The 21,573-nt window shown below is 36.6% G+C and overlaps 1 protein-coding gene across 1 annotated transcript in view; it reads left to right on the forward strand.

Moving 5' to 3' along the window:
* LRRTM4 (leucine rich repeat transmembrane neuronal 4) overlaps nt 1-21,573 on the forward strand; it is a 778,525-nt gene that overhangs the window by 756,388 nt on the left and 564 nt on the right. The window lies entirely within an intron of this gene.

The raw sequence follows: 21,573 nt of genomic DNA on the forward strand, positions 1-21,573 counted from the left end.
TTTTAATCAAGAGACCTCAATATATTTTCCAGGTAGTTACTCATCTTTTAAAAAGAATTAAAATGACCTCCAAATCAGAAACAGACCAAAAAAGCTGGCCTTTTCATCCCAAAATTAAAGACTAACAAACATTTAAATAGAAAACACATATTTGATATTAACTGTGTTGCAGATATAGTCCGAGGTGGCTGGGGGTTACATAGCTACAAGACAAAAACCTTACCCTCTAGAACATTACACTACTCCAGAAGGCAGTTCCTCTGTGGTCCCTGGTAACAATTATTGGAAAGGAAAAGTCACCACATGGTCAATACAGATGATGGAGATAGGAGTTCAGAAAAGCAAAAAGTTACTCTTGTCAAGAAATGAGTTTCCTGTAGGGACTAATAATTTGTGTGAGTTTTGAAAGACTAGGATTTATGACATTAGAGAAAATGCAGCAATCATAGTGTATTTCACATGTATTATAATATCAGTCCTTTAAAACTTGGCATTGTTCGTGAAAAAAGTCCATTTTCCATCTAAGCCCCTTTTTGAAATTTACATTTTCCTCTTATTTGGTAACTCTAGTCTTTCAGACTTTCAGACTGATTGACTACATCTAGTGAGTCTTCCTCTCCCACGCTCAAAGCAACAGTATGTATTAGAATAATGTCAGGTCTGCTCAAACAGATTCCTGGGCCCAAGCCCAGAGGTTTGATAGAGTAGGTCGGGATGGGGATAAATGATTTATATTTCTAAGGAGTTTATAGTTGACGCCATTGCTGCTGATGTGGAAGAACCACTTCTCAGCATTCTGAAAAAAAAGATATTATTTTTTGTTATAATGCCCTTTTTTATCTAGGCATGACAGAAACTTAGGGCTGCTATTTTTCCTATGAAAAATACAATTTCCATTCTGATAGATAATTACCATGGAATGACTGATCGGTAAAGCAGTGCTTCACAAACTTTAATATAAATACGAGTCATGTGGGAGGTCCTGTTAAAACGCTGATACGAATTCAGTATGTTGGGGTCAGACATGAGAGTTTGCATTTCTAATAAAATCCTAAGTCAAGTGAATTACACTAGGTGGACCAATGTGATAAAGAACATTGGGCACACTGAGCACAGGATTTTAACAAACTTGTTATTGTTTTTGTTATTATTTTTTGGTTGTTTTTTTAGTTGCAAATGAGCTTTTGAGACGTCTCAAATCCAAACTTCATCTAATTATTTTCACAGCTTAGCTTATATTATCATTGTCAACTACTCCCAACAGAGAAGTTTGTGTTCACAGAAAACACAGAATAAGGCAAAAGCAGGCTTTAAATATCTTCTGAATTAATTTCTTCATTTTATTTATCAGGACATTTTTCTAGTCCTACATGTGATTGGGAACAAGAACATAGTGGAATCATTAGAAACCACTTTTCTGTGTGTTTTTCAGGGTAGATTTAGTATAAATAAATAGGAGTTCCTTAAATAGTGGTGGCAGTTTATGAAATCAAGGAAGCAGAACGTTCCTTCTTGTCTTATAAAGATGTTAATGACCTTCACCTGCCTCTTTTTATGGCCATGAACTGAAATACATTCTTTATGGCCCCACTGTTCCTAAAACTATTTAGTGATTATGAGGAGGCCCTCAAAGAAAGATGAGTCATTTCTTAAACTGTGCCACAAGATGCTTCATTTGATATCTTTGTTCAAACCTCTCCATAACACTAACTAGAGAGATGTGTACATCAAGAGAAGACATTTCTTTGTGTCAGTTTTATGTGAATTTCAATATAGCATGTCCCCAGCATATTCTATACCCTACAAATAATGAAAAAGGCAATTCATCTCTCTGAATCCTTCAGAAATCTTTAACAGTTTCATGCAGGAGGAATCAGATCTAATTTCAGTGAAGTCTCTGCAATGCCTAGTGAGAATATGTTTGTTCTCACACTGCATGAAAGATATTTAGAGAAAGTTGCCATTAATAATAAGGGATTTTTTATTTTCCTAATTCTTGAGAATATATTTGTACCTATAAGAGGACAAAATAGAAGAGCTCTTCAAATTAACAATCATAAACTTCCAGTCCTAACTCTTTCCATATATAAATTTAGGACATTTATGTTGTGCTTTCTCTCAATTAGACATAGAAATTGGGGAAAAAATGTTTTCTGCAAGCATGGATAATTTGTATATCTCTAGAAGGAGTATTTAAACCTCTTTGAAAAAGCCATCACTTCCTAGGTAGTTCTTTTGCATGCTGCTTTAAACTCTGAATTGACCTAATGAAAAGCCAATATTTATTCTAAGAAAAAAGTCTGATTTCACTCATCCACCAAGGCATCAATTTATCATAGTGTCGGCTGGACTCAGCTTTCAATATTAAGTGTTGCGTGTATTTGTAATGAAAAATGGGTAGAAGTTACCAGTCTTAGAATTGTTGCATGTAAAGCAACCAACATACTTTTCCTCTATTGTCATAATTTCTTAGAGGAGAGAAGCTATTACTTTCAAATAGCAACATTTTATATTTTCAAACCAAAGGCCTTACATAAATTATATCACTTTGTCTTTTTAAAAAGATTCTATCTCTATATAATATGCACATAAATTAAAACCTGCTTTTTCTGTTTCCTAAGTATAGTCTTTAAGAATCAATTGATTCTATGTCACAAATTTCTTATGAAATTGGCTTATATTGTCATTTCAAGGCACTGGCACTTATAAAATTAATGTTTAAATGATTTTATGCCTAAGATTTCATTAAATCCCAGGAATAGGCATAATTAATATTTCATAGATTCTTTCTGTTTCTGATGGTTTGAGTGTCATTCTGACTCAAAAGACGGAACCCATTCCATGTTAACATTCAGGTGCCAGAGACAAACCTACATTTTGCAAAAATAGGCAAGAGTAGACATAAAGAGGCATGTAAAAATAAAGAAGGAACAAAGGAAGAGAAAAAAGGAAGCAGGACAGGAGGAAAGAAGTTAAGGAAAAGAAGAAAAAGAAAGAGAAAATGAAATGCTATGTATAGTGGGAGCATGGATTGCCATCAAGACTTCCCTTGAATGCCACCCTGAAAATCTGTGATGCACATTTGGATGATAAACTAGAGCCAACTTTAGCTTTTTGTGTTGTAGATATTATAGAGTGGGTTATTTCTGCAGGCAGAGTATCTACATGAGATAGTAGTTGAGCACAAGGCTTAAGAACCACTTCCAGTATGTGATCTTGGGCAAGTCATTTCACATTTGTGCCTCAATGTTACCGTTTTTAAAATGGGAATCATATTACTACCCAAATTATAGCATTGCTGTGAACACTAAATGAGTTTTCAATTCACATAAAGTACTCATAAAGATGGGTGGCAGAGAGAGATCACTCAATAAATGTTAGCAATTAGTACAGATGAAAGAAGTTTGTCATTCCACCTCTATTGAAATACACAAATTAAGATGATGTTAAACATCCATATAAGTTGCTGCATGTGTGCCTAAACTATATGTCAGTCAAAGTCCCAGAAAGAAATACTGTACACTCAAAAGTTTGAATAAAAAGAGAATTTAATAAAGAGAATTTTGTAGAAATAGAAGCAGTGTTAAGGGGAGGATCTGCAAAGGGTGGTGAAGAATTCAAACAGAAACAACAGGAAGCTCTTACCACTCCACTTGGCCTGAAGAGATAAAGTGAAGATGCAGGGTTATCAGATCTAGGTAGGAGCTGTAGCTGCGAAGGACGGATTGTCTAGAGGGCTCATCTAACAAGATCTATATTTATAGCCTAGGGTTTCTCCACAGCTGCACTTTTGACATTTTAGATCAGATAGTTCTTTGTTCCTTGGGGGTAGAAGGTATTCTGCACATTGTATCATGATTAGAAACACCCCTTGCGTCTACCCACTAGATGCCAGTAGACCTCAGTCTCCACAACCAAAAATGTCTCCAGACACTGCTAAAAGTTCCCTAGGAGGCAAAATTCCAACAGGTTGACAACTACTACTGTAGCAGAAACCAGTTACAAGGCAGGAATGATTGGCAAGGAACAAATACTACCTCTCCTATTGCCACCGGGTGCCTCTCACTTACAGAAATGAATCAAAGTCAGACAGCAAGGGAAAGTGATGAAGGAATGTAGTCATAGAGCAAGCCTCCTTGGACACAATGCAGGGCAGAGAAGGGTGGTTAAAAGAACTGAAGGGGTGAAAGGAGTTTAACCAGTATGCAATCCAAAGACATGGATTAATTTGGAGTTGCCTGGATTCCATTTCAGTAGTCGTGGTCCTTTAGGATAATGCAGAAAGACAAGGAGAACTGCACCTTAGAGGATCTTAAGAAAATGTATTAATTCCATGGTCCCCAGTTGGATACGATGAGAAAGAGAGCCTAAATATGTATAAATGGCTCCAGTTTGGATTTCAATTGGATGTTAAAAGTAAGGCACAAGAAAGGAACAATTCCCCACATGTATAACCCCCTCCCAGTTCCAGCTGCCTTTAAATGCTATAAAGATCCATACTATGTAATGGAGAATGGAGGAAGATGTTCAGGAAATGATAAATGATTGTAATCCTGTAGGCTCTTCCCTAAATTCAGAGGTACTTTCTCTGGAGAAAGATCACAGTATCTACAGGCAGGCAATATAATGATCCTTGCAGACTGCTTCTCAGTCCAGAATCTATAAATTAGGTAAATGCCACCAAAGCCACTACTCAATTGTTAAATTGCAGAATTTAACTCATCTCTCTTTCAAGAAATGTTTTTGGATACCTGCAGAAGGACTAACAATACTTTCTCACAAAATAGTTCATCGGCTGCAGCTACATTTCCTCCATCATTGTGACATCATCCACATGTCTTCATACAAAGCCTTACCAGGCCATGGTGAGGGTGCCTATGTTAGCAGGCTCAGGCTCTCAGAATGAAATACCACAGATGGGTTGGTTTAAACAACAGAAGCTTGTTTATCACAGTCCTGGAGGCCAGAAGTCCAAGCTTAAGGTGATAGCAAGGAAGGCTTCATTCTGAGGCCCCTTCTCTTGGCTAGTAGACAGTAGTCATCTCATCTGTGCTCACATGACCTTCCTTTGTACACAAGAGAAAAGAGAAAAAGGGAGAAAAATAACTCTCTAGCATCTCATCTTGTTAAGGGCACTAATCCTTTTGGATCAGTGTTCCAACTTTATGACCTCATTTAGCCTTAGTTACTACCTTAGAGGCCCTATCTCCAAATATAGCCATACTGAGGGTTAGGACACATAATATTCTGCTCCTCTTCCCCCAAATTTTATGTTCTGTTTGCATGCAAAATAAACTTATTTCATCAAAGCATCCCCTAAAACATTAACTTTTTCCTGTATAAACTCTAAACTCTCAAATAATATCACTTACATCAGATATAGGTGAGAATGGAAGTATATAGTTCATCCTGAGGCAAAATTCCTCTCTAGCTGTGAACTGAGAAACTAGACAAATTACGTGCTTCCAAAGCATCATGCTGTGACATGCATAGAATAGGCTATCTATTCTAAAAGAGAGAAAGGAAAGAAAGTTGTGATGGGTCCCAAAAAAATTCCAGTACAATGCAAACTCCATTAGATATTAAGGCTCATAAATAATCCTTTTTGGCTCAATTCCCCACTTTCCAGGCCTACGTGGGTGGTGGTCCACTTTCTGGACCAACTTGGGTGGTGACTCCACATCCATGACTTTAGGTCCACGTCTTTAGGTGGCAGCTCCACTTCCACAATTTTCCAGGCAGGCAGCAAGAGCCTGTCATGTTGAAATCAAGGAGGAATCAGCCTTTTCCCCTGGACCTATGCTGGGAGGGGCGGTTCAAATGATCTCTGAAGAATCTTCGGGTCATCCTTCCCTTTTCTTCCCTTTTCTTATGGGAAAATTTACATTGGCAGCTGGATAGCTTTATAATCCTCTCCTGGTGGGATCCCAGAAGTTCAGCAGTCTTTCTTCATTCTTTCCCACTTTCTCTGTCTCCCTTAGTTCAAACTGGCAGTGTTTCGGTTTATATAATTCTTATTTTTTTTTAATTTTTTTAATTTTTTTGAGACGGAGTCTCGCTCTGTCGCCCAGGCTGGAGTGCAGTGGTGCTATCTCGGCTCACTGCAAGCTCCGCCTCCCGGGTTCACACCATTCTCCTGCCTCAGCCTCCCGAGTAGCTGGGACTACAGGCACCCGCCACCACACCCGGCTAATTTTTTTGTGTTTTTAGTAGAGATGAGGTTTCACCATATTAGCCAGGATGGTCTCAATCTCCTAACCTCATGATCCACCCACCTCGGCCTCCCAAAGTGCTGGCATTACAGACATGAGCCGCCGCACCGGGCCTCAGTTTATATAATTTTATAATCACTTTATCAAGTAATGGTCCAGTCACAGCCTTATTGTTCTCTTTAGAACATGCTTTCTCTTTCTATTCCTTTTTTTTTTTTTTTCCAATATGCATGGGCCGAGAATTCTCCAAATCTTTAAGTTCTAGTTTCTTTCTGATTAATAATTTCTTCTTCCATTCATCTCTTGTATCTCATTGTTTTACTATAGGCAGTCAGGAGAATCCAGAATGCACCTGCAATATTTTGCTTAGAAATCTCCTTAGCTAAATATCTAGTTTCATCATTAACATTTTTTTCTTCCTCTAAACACTATAACACATTCATCTGAGTTCTTTTTACAAAGACTCTGGTGACCAATAATCTGCTCGTAACTTCTGAGACCTCACCAGAATGACGTTTATCATCCATACCTCTACCACCATTCTGTTTATGATTGTTCATATATTCTCTAAAAAGAATATATATAAAATATATCTAGTGGGTAGAAGCAAGGGGTATTTCTAAACATGTTCTAACCCTCTTCTTTATTTGTGATTCCTCACCAGAATTAACTTTAACATCTTCCATATTTGTACCAACAAACTCTTCATGACAACCTAGTACTTTTCTAGCATGGACCTCAAAACTCTTCTGGCCTCTACCCATGACCCTGATCCAAAGCCATGCCTACATTTTGAGCTTTTCTTGGAGAAGCACTCCACTTCACAGTACCAAAATCTTTATTCATATGTTTGGATCGTCCTAACTCATCTGCATAGGCTAGGCGGCTTAAACAACATACATTTTCTTCTTACAGTTCTGGAAGCTGGAAGTCCAAGATTAAGGTGCTATCAAGGTAGGTTTCATTCTGAGGACTCTTCTCTTACGTTGTGGGTGGCCACAGACTGTGTGCTCACATGATTGTTTTTGTGCAAGCACAGAGAGAGAGAGCTCTGTTATTTCTTTTCATGAAGACACTAATTTTAGCAGATCAGGAGCCCACCCTTGTGACCTCATTTAACTTTAATTACTTCCGTAGAGGCCCCATTGTCAAATACAGCCACATTTGGGGTGAAGGCTTTAAAAAATAAACTTTGAAGAGACACAATTAATCAGTCCACAGTGCAAAGAGTGTTATGACACTAACTAGACAAAGGGTATGAGAGCACTGGTTTTCATCCCGGAATAGGGGAGAATAAACTCCCTAGCATATGTATGCCACCTTTAGTGTTCAGTGTGTCACAGACTCTTTTATAAACCTTTTCATCGCCTCCTACCTCCCCAATCCTAGGTGATAGACAGGAAGAGAATGCAATTCTATCTTCTGTATTTTCTCATCAATCTTCCTAGGCTCTGCTTGGACAACCAGTTAGTTCTCTCTTTTCCATCAGTCATATTACATAAACTCTACCCATCAAGGGGATAGAAGTGAAAATACACTAGTAGCTTGTTGATGTTATGTTATTTAAACACAAACTTCCTGTTTCACATGACATAAACTCTGTTTTTTAAAATGCTATGTAATTTACAGCTTTCATTAAAGAGTTGTACCCTGGTGTGTAGAGCCATGTTCCCACCATGTTGCCCAGGCTGGTCTCAAATTCCTGACCTCAAGCAATTCTCCCACCTGGGCCTCCCAAAGTGCTAGCACTTCTGGCATTAGCCACCACACCTGGCCTACTTAATTAGTCTAAATCAATGAGTTTTGCTGCATGATGAGTTAAAACAATCATGGAGACTTTACATGTTTTCAGAATGATAAATGCAAATTATCTGCTGTCCTGACAAAAGGCACTTTGAGTTTCCGTATGGAAGCCACATAAAATTAAATCATAATACACAGCAGAGGAAGCTGCACACCTTCATTAAAGTAGTTTGGGGTGAAGGGTAGTTAGTAATGAAATCAGAGTTTGAGAGGTGAGGGTAGAATTTTTGGTAAGAAAAGCAGAAAAAAGATTAGGGCAGAGAAAAACAAAAATAATATTATAGAAATGGTGTTGAGGAGATCTAGATGCCCAGAAGAGGTTATATTCTGGGTGATGGCCAAGAGAAATAATGAAGTGCAGCGTAATGAATTTATTTAACTCCCCTGGAGTATGTCAAACAATCTAGATATTCAATTTAGCTTCATTCTGAAATAGGAGCTACTGGAAGTAGTCTGTAAAGGTAATGCTCTGTAGCAATGGGGAATTGCAAGCACGTGACCATGCGGGTACATGCTGGAGCGTGGTATAACAGTTAGAGCCAAGTCAATAAGCCCTGTGATCTTTGGCATGGGTAGCGGCTGTAGATGGGGGTGGGTGAGTGGACGATTTGAGAACAGCTTTTGCAAGCTATTCTCTGTAGTCTCACACATACAAATCATCTCCTCCTATGATTTACTACCACAAATGGTGAATTTCATGAACTATGTGTCAATGCTTATTATTTCCAGTGTCAGAGGACATCCTTTTTTAGTCCCCTAACATATTAATATTTGAGCATCAGGTTGCTTTAAAGCAGAAATAAATTTAATGGTCCTCTCCTAAGTTTCTGCTTGTCGTTATTGCTTATTTGCTAACATTTTGAGGTTTTAATTCTTTTTCTTTTCCTTTAAATTTATCGCTTGATGGAAATAGTTGGGTGGTTTGAACATTTTTCAACAGCGAGAGTTCTTATTAGCTTTTAAGTAGATAAAAATACCCTTTCTTCCCTATAGTGCAGAGTGGAATGGGCTATTACTACCATCTCAGTAAATTAAATTACTTAAAAAAAATAAAAGAAATAGATTGTGAAAGTGTTTAGCCAAAGGAGTTCTCCAGCTGACTGAACACTTATGGGCACTCCGCCATCAATGCAAGGTAAATTCACCTACAAGTAGCTATTTAGAAAACATGTGTATAATGATGGCTGTTAAACTTACCCAACTGAATTATACCTAACTTTAGACAAAAGAATGGAATATATACATAACCAAATTGATGGTAACTAAGAGGATGGCAGTTTAATCACCAACAAGGATATAAATAGGGCCAAGTGAAGAGGCTCAAATTGGTGATACAGAATAATTAGTGGTAATGAGATTAAGAAAAAAGGAAGTTTAGTTGGAGGCTCAAAAAACACAGGTGTACACCACATTTGGTGGTTTTTTATTGGGAAGCAGTCTGCTTTGTTTTGAGTCAAGCGATCTCCAGACAGGCACAGGGAATTAGTTAAATCATACCGTGTACTCCCTGCTCGGCCTACATCTTTAGGCAAAAGCAACCTAAATTTAACATTAAGTGGTGTTATCAACCTAGGTTGCACATTTGAATCACCAGGGATGCTTTTTTTAAACATAGCGTGGCCTGGGCCATAACCTAGAAATTTTGATTTAATTTATCTGGGATAGGGACCAGACATAAGTATTTTTAAAACCACTACAGATTTGTCAAAGTTGCAGCCAGGACTGAGAACCACTGCTCTAAAGGCACCTTGCATGACTGAAGAAATCTCAAATGGTTCCTCTTGGCTTCTGAATTGGGGTGGCAGGGGTTGCTTTGTTTTCCTGCAGCAGCTGAGAAAGCAACCAAATTCATGACCTGTCCTTACACACCCCAGGCCTATGGTTAGTTTTCACTGCTCATTAGAAGGTAGAGATGATTATTTTGCAAAAGACTAAGTCACTGTTGGGCTGGGAGGTGAGGATAAAGGCTAAAGTGATCGAGGGTGTTCCATTCTATACAAGGGCAAGTTGTGAGTGAGTTGGATAAACCAAGATTTGACAATGAGTAGCTTTTTGATATGTACAATCTGGGTAGTAGGCTGTTTATCGTACATATGTGGCCAGCTACCAGGGCAACAGTAGCAGAAGTGCTGTGTGTATATGGAAGCTACACATAGCACCAGTCTGTCTCTTGCTGACTTCATAAGCACCCATTCTTTGGCTCAGAAACCACCTGACAGTCATTTCCTCCCTCTTCTTTCCTTCCTTGCCACTTTTCACGCATCTCCAGTATGGTATTTCACCACAAATGAAGTTACGTTACAAAAATCTGCTTACATTTGTATTCCATATTAGACTACAGGTTCCTTAAGGTTATGGACAGCTTTAGTCATTCTAATATCTTTGGCTTTCATCACATGCCAGGTATGCAAATATTTGTAGACTGAAAATGGTGGCCTGTGATTCTAGATTCCCTGTTTTAATTTGAAAGTACGAATGGGTGGGACATAGTAGAGAAAGGAAAAGGAAAGGGAGACACTCACAGCTTTAGAGGCAAACTTCTTCCAAATACAACTCAATTTTCTAATAAATATCTCTCAAATGCATACATTCTTATAATATATATTTATTGAAGCATTCTACACACAGCAGCAAACTTGTCATAAAAGTTCTCTGACATCGTGGAGCTTACATTGGGGTAAACTATTAGCAAAGGAGAAACGTAAGCATCATTAAGAATATTTAACTTTTTTTTAAATGTTATGAAGAAAATAAACAAGGAATTGAAACAGGAAATGGTTTACATATGTGAATCAGGGTGGGGTGACATTTTAAACAGGTGGTTAGAGAAGGCCCCTCCAGAAGCATGACATTTACGCTAAAACTCAAGCCCACTGCAAAAAAAATGGGGGGGAAGAAGGATATCCCAGGCAAAGAGAATAGTGAATACAAAAGTCCAAGTACAGGAGGAAAAGACTTGGGGAAATTGAGAAATAAAACGAAGGCTCATTTTTAACTTCTACATACACACACACACACACACACGCACGCATAACACATACATAAAATAAGTGGAAAAAAAAAACATTGTTTATGATTAGATAACTCGTGAACCTGACCCCTTTTACAAAATGACCAAAGTTCTCCCAGGCCTTGAGTTATAAGCCATCATACACCCAGGGGCAGGTTTGCTGGCTTAAGAGTGTCTCTGTAAGATCGTCTCTAAAAGGTCAGTGTGCTTTTATCCTGCCAGATCATGTTTGATCAAAATGACCTGAATAGTGACTTCAGCACTCCCATCTGAAGGTTCAAGTCTGACTTCCAAGTACCAAGGTTACGTGAGTCCAGCTCATTGTCTGGGATGCACTGAGAGCTTTATTCTAGAGAAGACCTGGACCTTCACAGTGAAATCTGCAATGCCCGCCAGCTGGGAGTGCTTTTCTACCTCGGCTTTACTGATTTGTATTATGCAGTCTAAACCACTGGGAAGTGGAATTAGGTTTGTCTCATTCTGTCAGTTCTTAATAAACTCCGTGAGTACAGCACCCTTACTTTATTCTTTATGTACGCAGCTCCTAACACAAGGCCTAACTCTCAGAAAATTGGCCCAGAAACTAAATGATTTTAGTTTTTTTAATGGTTAGAAACAAAAAAACCAAATGAAAATAAATATTTTTAACACGTGAACATTAAATGAAATCCCAAGTCAGTGTTTGTAAAGTTTTATGGAAACAGTCACGTTCATTCATTTATGTTTTGTCCAAGTCTGTTCTCTCACAATAAAGGCAGACTTGAGTGGTTGCTACAGACTGCAGTAGTTATGATAGAGACTGTATGGGTTGCAAGTCTAAAATGTTTACTATTGACCCTTTATAGAAAAAGTTTGCCAACCTCTGTGATAAATATTTACCATGTGAATAATGAAATGAATACATAAATAAATGAACGATTAGGACAAATTCACTTTCATATAATTACTCCTTAATAGTATACAATCTATGGCAGAGATCCAGGTATGAACCTAGACCTTTACACATTTTATTTAAAATATGAGACAGTATTATTTGTGAATCATTTTGCCATGCTGTTCCAAAATATATTCAATCAGAATAAAAATTTTAATTGCATTTTCTAAATGGGCTTCTCCCATTTTTGTAATTAAATGTGCATCTCAATGCCTCTTTTCATGAGGACCAGCCAGTCTTCCAAGAAGTTATATTTGCATGGTAATCATTTTACTGTATCAAGCATGTATATGTCCTCTGCAGTTTTCTTCCTTCTGTGCCTGCCTGTAGGTTCTAAACTTTTACCATGGGATATGCAATTCTGCTTTACAGAGGTACATGATAGAAAGAAACCCAATCACCTCCCTGACATGTGAATTTCATTTCACTTTTACATTTGTTAACTGATTTCCTAGGTTTTACTGAATGCCCACTACACTGTCAGATTGGAGGCATTAGGGGAGTCATGAAGTGTGTATATTTTCAAAATCTGCAAAAGGCAAGCAAATCAGTTGCATTCGCCTCAGGCAAGATGCATGTTCTTACGTAAAACAAGTTAAGGGCACTAGAAATGGTTTAATAAAGATCCAGATAGAAGACTACACAAATTCATATGAAAACTGGAAGAGGTTACTCTGAATATTAGAGAAACTGCAAGTGAACTTGAATGGAAAACTCTGTAATGCTGATTACACCTTCTTAGTACTGGCATTCCTGCTTTCATTTCCTTTTTCAAATTGCTGAGAAGGGATTAAAACAAACATATCTGAAATTGATCCTGTTGTGTAGGCTGATAGGATTTGTTTCTGTTTGTTTACTTTTGTATGGTTTTAATTTTCCTGGAGGGAATTTGGGTCCAAGTAATAATCACTGTTTTCCGTTTTAGGAGAAACTCGCCTTCTGTACATCATTAAAACTTCTATACTTATATTTTTCACAGAGGAGAAAGTTATGTGATTGGAAATTCTATCATTTCTATTTTGTATTAAGTACTTTGGAGGCAAATTTATATAGATTCACTTAAATAGGGTGTTTGCTTACAATGCACTATTGGGGAGACTTTACTCTTTCTAATTTAGGGGCTGGAGCTACAGAAGGAAAGCCTTTAGAAATTCATACCAGCTAATTAATCCAGCTCATTAGCCTAAAACCTCACTGAATGCTGAGAGTGCTGCTAATGTAATAAGTTTCTCAGTTAATGGAGTCAAAGCTAACTTCAAAGATGGCTAGTACCTCATTCATTAACTTAATCAACTCTCTGGGCACCTCATAGACAACAAATCCTGGTAGGAGAGCAATAAAGATGGAAGTGGATGTTTTGTTCTCTTATCCCCTGACTGACTTAAAAGTTAAAATTTGGATAACTGTTGAGTGCACAAATAGTACACGTTCCCACCTCTGTATAACAACAGGACAAGACAAACAAATGCTGTAGAGAAATTTTTGTCAAAATGAAAGTTTGAAATTGTCCCAATACTCCAATCAGTATAAAAAGCCAACATCTAGTGTGTTGAGTATTATGCATTTTACATGCTCAATCTACTATACACATTTTAGCCCATAAGAAAAGAAATGGAAATGAGGCATCAATTTGCCCCGTTATCTTCTTGTTTTCCTTTTAAGATTTTCTAAAATAAATGTCAATAAATTTAATGAATTGTTCCATAAATTAAATAGATTATTTTTAGATTTATTATTTATTCCATCTTCAAAACAAAATAAAAAAGGACATGATTATTGTTCTTTCATTCAACAAATATGTGAAAATCTACTAGGTATCTAAGCAATGTTTTAGATGAGGGAGTTCAATGAGAATACCTTTTAAATTGTTTCTATTTTCATTCATTTTTAGTAAATCTTGCCTTCATCATCTTCTTTCAAATTCTTGAATTTTTCTTATTTCTGGAGATTTTTCACTACTATGGCTTCCCTTTAGGGAGGGAAATTTTTGTGTTTATCAACTATTAGGAGCTCAGACATTGCATGGGCCTCTATTTAAAGAGAGGTTTGGTTTGATTAATGAACCAGTTGACTATGACACTGGAGAAAGAAAAATTGCTACTGGTAAAGGCAGATGAACAACAAGAAATAAAACAGTAGGGAAAGAGATTTTGTTTTAGGAAGTCACTTGAAGAATTACCCTCTTCTTTAAATATGATTATAGAACAAATTAAACTGTTTTAAATATTTCAAAGAGGTTTATTCTAATCCAATATGAGTGAGCACAGCCTGGGGAAGAGATAAACCCAAGAAGCCTTGAGTAAGTGGTCACTAGGCAGTCAGAATGCAACTCTTTTTTATAAAATTTAGGGAAGCAAACATCGCAGGCAAACTCATGAATCAATACATGGAGGTTATTCATTGGTTTGGCCTAAAAAGGCAGAATATACTGAAGCCAGGGCTTACAGGTCATAGGTGGGTTCAGAGATTCTTTAATTTGCAATTGATTAAAGGAACAAAGCTATGTCAAAAAACATGAAGTTCATAAAAGTGAATGTTTAAGTTAAGATAAAGAAGTCTACCAATTATCATGTGATACCATGCCAGAGTCAGGCTGTGAGAGCAAACCACAACATACTGGGTCAAAATGATCTGTAGGGGTGCATGACTTAATCCTTGCCTGGCATGGCCTTAGGTCTTGCCTATAATTTAGTATCTTATTGCCACAAAGCATCTGTTCTTTCAGTCTTATAGCTATTTTAACATCAATGTTGGTCACTTGTGTTTAAACTTCCCCAGGGAGTGGGTGTAATGAGGCATGTCTGACCTCCTGTTTTTCCATGGCCAGGAACCCAGTTTTTTTCGAGGTCCCCTGGGCCAAAAGAAGGTCCATTCAGTCAGTTTGGGGGACTTAGTTTAATTCTAGTTTACAAATAGAATGTGAGTTTCCTGGTTCAGATATGCCCTTGCTTTCTTTAGTATTCTACACCGTGAACCCTGTGAGTAAGGCCAAGGCTCCTTTTCTTCCTATAACTCCAATGCTCTCCCTCATTTTACACAGGTTCAGAGAACTGCTCAAAACTCTGCATTTTTCTCCTTTTTTACCAGACCTGGATATACCATGCTAGTGACAGATTCATTGTTTTGCAAATAATTTTTCTCCAGTTTTTTTCTATAGCTGCATCGAACGATTCACTGGTACATTTTTCGTTTAATATATTGTCCTCTCTGTCTTGAAGAAGTTTCTAAGAATTTTAGTTTGGTGATGAAAAAAGAAACACAAAAAACTAAAAACACTTCATTTTACAAAACTAATTGGAATGGGAAATTGGAGTTAGTAATCACAGTTCAGGACTCAAATTTCCATCTTAATACAGAACAGTTAACTTTTGAACTTAAGGTACTTTCTCAAAATAGTGTTGTAAAATGAGTTTTCTAGTCATCAGAATAATCAAATTTAATTGTATGAGAGCTGTCTTATCTTTGCAAAACTTCCTCCCCGTGACCAGAACTGAGAAGTTACTTCAACTTAATCTATATAAATATTGAACATGGTAAGTATAGTAAAATGGTTCAGGGATAGACTACTAAGATAAAATAATCAAGATTTTTCATATATTTATGAACGTGGTACCAGGGACCACATAATATAGTCCCCTTTGGTAATGGAAGCTGTGCTGTTGGTTTTACTGCATAACAAACCACACCAAAACTGATTAGCTTACAACAGAAAACATATATTTGAGTCTGTGGACGTTGGCAATATGAGCTAGGCTTAGCTGAGCAATTCTGCTTATCCAGGGCCTTTTGCGGACTTTGCTGTTGTGCTCATGTGCTTGTGATGAGCTCCCGTGAGTACTGCGGAGACCGGCTGGTCTAAGATGCCAGTCACTCCACATAACCTCCATCCTCTGGCAAAATAACCCAAGCATATTCACAGAGCAATGGCTAGATAGGTTAGGCTCCTGGAACTCACAAAATGTCACCGTCACTGTGTTATATCAGTCAAGAGAAGTTACGAGGCCAGCCTGTATTCTAGGCAAAGGAAAGTAGACACCTCACCTATTGGTGAGGGGTGCTAGAAATAACTGAAGCCATAATGTTATCTACCATGAGTAGAATACATAAAACTTGGGAGTTTTCACACTTACATGTCTGTCAGGTGTAGGAAGCCATTTGGCAGCCAGGATATGAAGATAACATGCTGAAACTATCAGGCACGTTTGATCAGCAGGACCCTGACAGAACTCTGATGACACTGTGTTCCTAGGTTCAGTTGTTCCTAATACTCAGTGCTGTCTTTGCTCATCCTTTAGTTTAGCCATTATATTCTGTCTTGTATTCTATGAGCCAATTAAATTTCTCTTTTGTCTAAGTTAAATGAGTTGAGGTTCTATCAGTTTAATAAAAGTTCTTGAAAAAATCCACTACCCAAACTTGTTTACATATACTTATACCTTGTCCATTGTTGTCACATACTAATATAGTCAGTAGAATAACAGCTAAGTTATATATTCATTTAGCTATGGATATTCATTTTAAAATTAATTTTACTTCCAATAAGTGAAGTGTCTATCTTCATTAAGCAATTCAACTGCATTGAATTCTTCATCTGGATTTATATGGTGGTACTTTGTAAATGGCCTGAGTAGTTAGACACTATCCTTTAATTCTGAAAATTAGGGACCAAATGTCATTTAGAAAATTGAAAATCTACTTTTATGACTTCAGTTGAAAGAACTCATGCTGAAATGTGAACAATGTTCATGAAAAGTTAATAAATAAGACTAATGATAGTCCGTGGTAATTTTAAAATGATCCAACTCTTAAACGACTTACAACTAATGCTACTACCTTTGAGAAAAGAGGGTCACAATATTGGAATTGCATGCTCATAGCAAAACTGAACTTCAAAAGCCTTTCATGATCATATATATCAAGAGTCTATTTCACATTGTTCTCACATTTACTACACAGACACGTTCATTTCTCACTTTAAATATAATGATGATAGATGTAGAATTATGGGATGTGAATCAATTTTCAGATTGTGAAACTCCACATAGTCCTCTATAATTATCCTGCCTCCCAACATTGAAAAATACGCTCTCTCCCTGACTTCTCTTTTTGAATCATTAACACTATGAACCCGTATAATTGAAAAAAACGTGTCACTTTTAACTTTCTTCATTGTATTTGAAGAAAAAAAATACTCTGGCCAAATGAGAAATGAAGTTTTTGGAAAACCAGAACATACACAAAAGTTTCTAAGCTTCTTAGCACAGAAAATAGGACTGAAGGGCTTGTTAATGAGCCAATCTGTGAGCCATCATGTGCTAGCATCTCTCTAAATGGAAACTGTAAGACAAAAGACATGTCACCTTTCAAGAAAGACACTGTCAGTGTTGAGGAAAACCAGAGTGTGACTATGTCCCTTCAGTGTATTCCTTCTTTTTTCAGTATCAGGGAATACTGTCAGCATTTTCTGAAATTTATAGAGGTCAATGAGTTGTCACTATTATCCCTATTTTCAGAGGAGTTACTTGAAACTCAAAAGGATTAAAGTGACTTATAATTAGTCATAATGGTTCCTCCTTTTCACAACCTACTTCAGATTTAAACTATCTCTGCATGAAAGAAAAATTTAATGTGATTTATGTTAAAGTGCTCATATACTTCAGAGTATCAAATGGCAGAATTTCAGGATAGTAGAATATATTTCTCTATGTGTTTTTAAAATTCTATGCTCCACATCCATTATCTGTAAATAAAGTACAGCTTCCAATGCAGTCAACGAGCAGTCAAGTGTGCTAACGAGGACATCTTTAAATAGTGTTGTTCTGCTGTGCTACAGAGTGGAGCTCATCAGAGAGCTGATGGAACACTGAACCATTTGGAGAGGCTCTGAGAACACATTTACAAAAATACCAAATCTGAATTAAGCAAAACTTAAGGATACTTTGTTTTGACTACTGGAAAGGAAACAATGACACACACAGGGAGCCAGGTGGTTAATGTACTGTACACTATTACTATAAAGTACAAGACCTCAGCCTCTAAGCTCTTCAGAACCCAGGAATTCAGTTGATTACATAGTGCCCTATAGAAAAGACTTGAAGAGTAAAAGAGCAGACATTTCAGATGCTCTTTCAAAGCTTGCCAATGCACTTGGCTATTGAATTCTTGCTATTGGTCTGTTGTGCAGGAGGGAAGTTTACAATGGTTTTTACTCTCCAAGAGGTTTTAAGCCTGTCTCAATTACAATAGAGAATATGATATGAGCCCCCCCTTTTTTGTGTGCTGTAAAAAAATAAAATACAATTGTAATAGCAAAACAAATTTTCTCAGTTCAGAAATGGTGTAATATGTAAACCTAAAGCTTTGCAGTTAATGCAGGTCCCTTGACTTTTAAGTCAACTTAATTCGAAGACAAATACCATGATTTATTAGCTATGAAATTGTTCTCTCCCACTATAGTTTAAATTAAAAGGCTTTAAGTAAACATTGCAAATTCAACAATGTTCACTTATGAGCTACTTATTTTCATCTGTAGATTCACCTGGTTGTGCCAAAAGATCCCTAAGGTCCTGATTTCATCTCACATTCACTGTTCTGTATGTGTGTGTGAATTCAAGTATCTCCTCTTTGTGAAGACCATTGACAGTGCTACAAGACGGTGAACACCACCACAACCCATGTTTAATGTTCATGTTGATGTCTTTTAGTAATGTGGATAATTTGCAGAAAATCAGTCATTTATTTAAGTGAAAGTGTAGAACAAATGTTCTATAATCAGTGAATGTTGTTTCCATTTGGAAATAATTTGCTGAATTTTTTATGCGATTTTCAAGTTATGCTACTTCACCCATTAACAAGAGAGTACGAATGGGCTATGTTACTTTTAGGAAGTCCTTTTTCAAAACATTCTCCCTGCTGAAATGTCAGCACAAAGTGTCTTCTTACATTGCGATGCTTTCTTGGAGTTTAAGTGACCCGCGACACCAATCACACATATCTCCAGGAATCTGACACACTGAAAAATCCTATGAGGTTTCCTAAAATAGATCCTGCTGACAAACATTTTACGTCTGAACCTGTACTGATTGAAAGAGGTCTCACTGATAAGAAATAATAAAAACAAAACACAGCAATCAATTTGGGGTGAGGTAGATTAGAGCTAACTTTTATTTAGTATCTAGTAATTCAGCCATGTCACTTTACAGTCTCTTCCTAGCTCTCTCTGTCAGCACAGAAATTAAGGTTCAACTTTTAAAACATCACTTCATCAATCACAACTCTGACCTAGTATGTATTTTTTGCAATTCTCCTTTTTAAAGAATAGAATGGTATATTCAAGATTTTATCAATAACTTTTTTGATGAGAAATTCTCTTGTTATTATTTCATAAAAGACTTCCTGAAAATAGTTTTTACCCTCCTTTAGAAGTAAAACAACAACAACAAATCAGAAACAAAGCATTACATATTAATTTTCCAATTCATTGTGAAAAGCAGTGAATTATGTGAGTTAATAGAAATGAATAATAAAAACAGAATTTAGGCTATTGTCAGTCCCTGTAAAATAAATTGTAATCTGAATATGTGCTTTGATCAAGTATTTTTTCAAAAGCATGTTCTACTATGATTCCCAATTTTCGAAATTCAAAATGTGACCCAGTACACACATGGATGTTCCCACACGTAAATTTAAGACAAAACTCTTATGAACAACTTATCTTTACTCTATACTCTGATACTTTCTATTCTAGCTAATTTAATTTTTTTAAATGCTTATTTTGGATTCACAAAATTGATTTCATAACCTACTAATGAGTGGCAATCGCCCATAGGAAACATTGCTTTAATCTAAGTTTTAAAAACAGTGAGGAGGTGACTTTCATCTTAATAAGCAGAGAAGTGTTAAAAACATAATTGTCATACAAATAGATAGTGAACTTGTGTCAAAGTTGTATTAATCACATTAATAAAAATACCAGCAAGAAAATACTAGAGCTAGTTTTAAGAGAATTTGAGAAACTTGCATAGTAAACAGAGGAATAACTTCTAAAAATAAGTTTGCTAAATTATATTTAAGACTGGTTAACTCCTTGCAGTATAGGGAGCCATAAGACCTCTGGTGGTTAACTCTAGTAAATTATAAAATCAAAACAACTTAATTTCTGCACTTTTAGATACAGAAGGATTCAAACATAGTCCAGTCGGGAGACTGACACAATATCAGTTATTTTAAGAAAGAATTTTTAGAAAGGATGCTAAGTGGATATAGAGTTATTAACCAAATTTATGCAAAGGCTAAGATATTGCCATGGTATCACAGAAACAGCAATGTTAGGAAGTAGCTACCACCCCTACCGTCTTCGAGGCTGAGGCAACAAAAGGAAGATCATTAAGACTTAAAAGCTTGGAGGAGAGGCTTTGTGGTGATGAACCTCAAACCCCTCTGGTGCTAGTGTTGGTGTCTCTGAGGAGGGCTTGATGAGATCAAATGTTGGATGTACTGCAAGTGTTGATGTACTGCAAGTGTTGGAAATACTACAAAGAGGCAGCACCTGCTGCTATGGGAATAAATTGATATAGCCAGAATGAAGACGTGCCATTACGATAAATTCCTGGAGCAGGGAGAAACAAAAGAGGAAACCAACAATGGGAGCAATTCCCTCTCCCTGCCAAGCCTTGCCATCTCCCTCCATTGGCAAAGCCTAACAGGAAACCACTAGTAAAACCGATACATGGTTTGCAAAGTCCCAACCTCAGCATCCTAAAAGCAACCACAGAAGGGAATTTGGAGCTAAGAGTCAATAGTTTAAAAACTGCCACAATATCTAACCTTACAGGGCAGTGGAGCCTTTGCACTTTTCTCATCTGTGGATTGTTCAAGAGTGTCAAATTGTATCTCACAAGTAAGAGAAATATTCTAACATGAGAGCAAGAAGTAAGCAAGCCTCATTTGCTTTTTTCTAAATTTAGAATACATTTATCTTTATCAGAAATGTGTGGTCTAATAAAAAGCTCCACCAAACTTCAAAATTATTATAACTGATATTTTCTGCTTTTTATATTAAAGGAATTTCTGCAGACCATTACTCAAGTCTATTATGCTAACATTAGACATACATTTGGCTTGTTACCTTGAAAACCAATAATGACATTACATATTATGAACATAAAGATGTGCCTTCTCCCATGATTCCAGAGTTCTTTGGTCCGGTGTTGATATGTGACAAAGTGTTAGAATTAATATATGGGAAATTGTGATTATTTTTTAAAACTAAATAAAAGTTACATATGATAGTAAAGATTTCAATTGTGTATAGATATCAAATAAAAAGTTATATATATGTTTATATATATGTAAAAGTGTAAATATATTTATTTACACAAAATAGATCATGCCATACATTCTTTTGCACCTTAATTTTTTTTCCACTTAGTACCATATCTTGCCATATTACAACAGATAGATCCTCCCCTATATTGTTAAGATCTACATTCAAATATAGGATCTACATAATCAATTTTAAAATTCCTTGGGCATTTAGGTTGTTTCTAACTTTCTGTTATTGCAATGGCTAGCTAGCTAGCTAGAGCAATGAAAAGTTGCAAGATATTGTTTTA

The sequence above is a fragment of the Macaca thibetana genome, chromosome 13 (genome assembly GCF_024542745.1).
Source record: "Macaca thibetana thibetana isolate TM-01 chromosome 13, ASM2454274v1, whole genome shotgun sequence".
Classification (NCBI taxonomy): Eukaryota; Metazoa; Chordata; class Mammalia; order Primates; family Cercopithecidae; genus Macaca; species Macaca thibetana.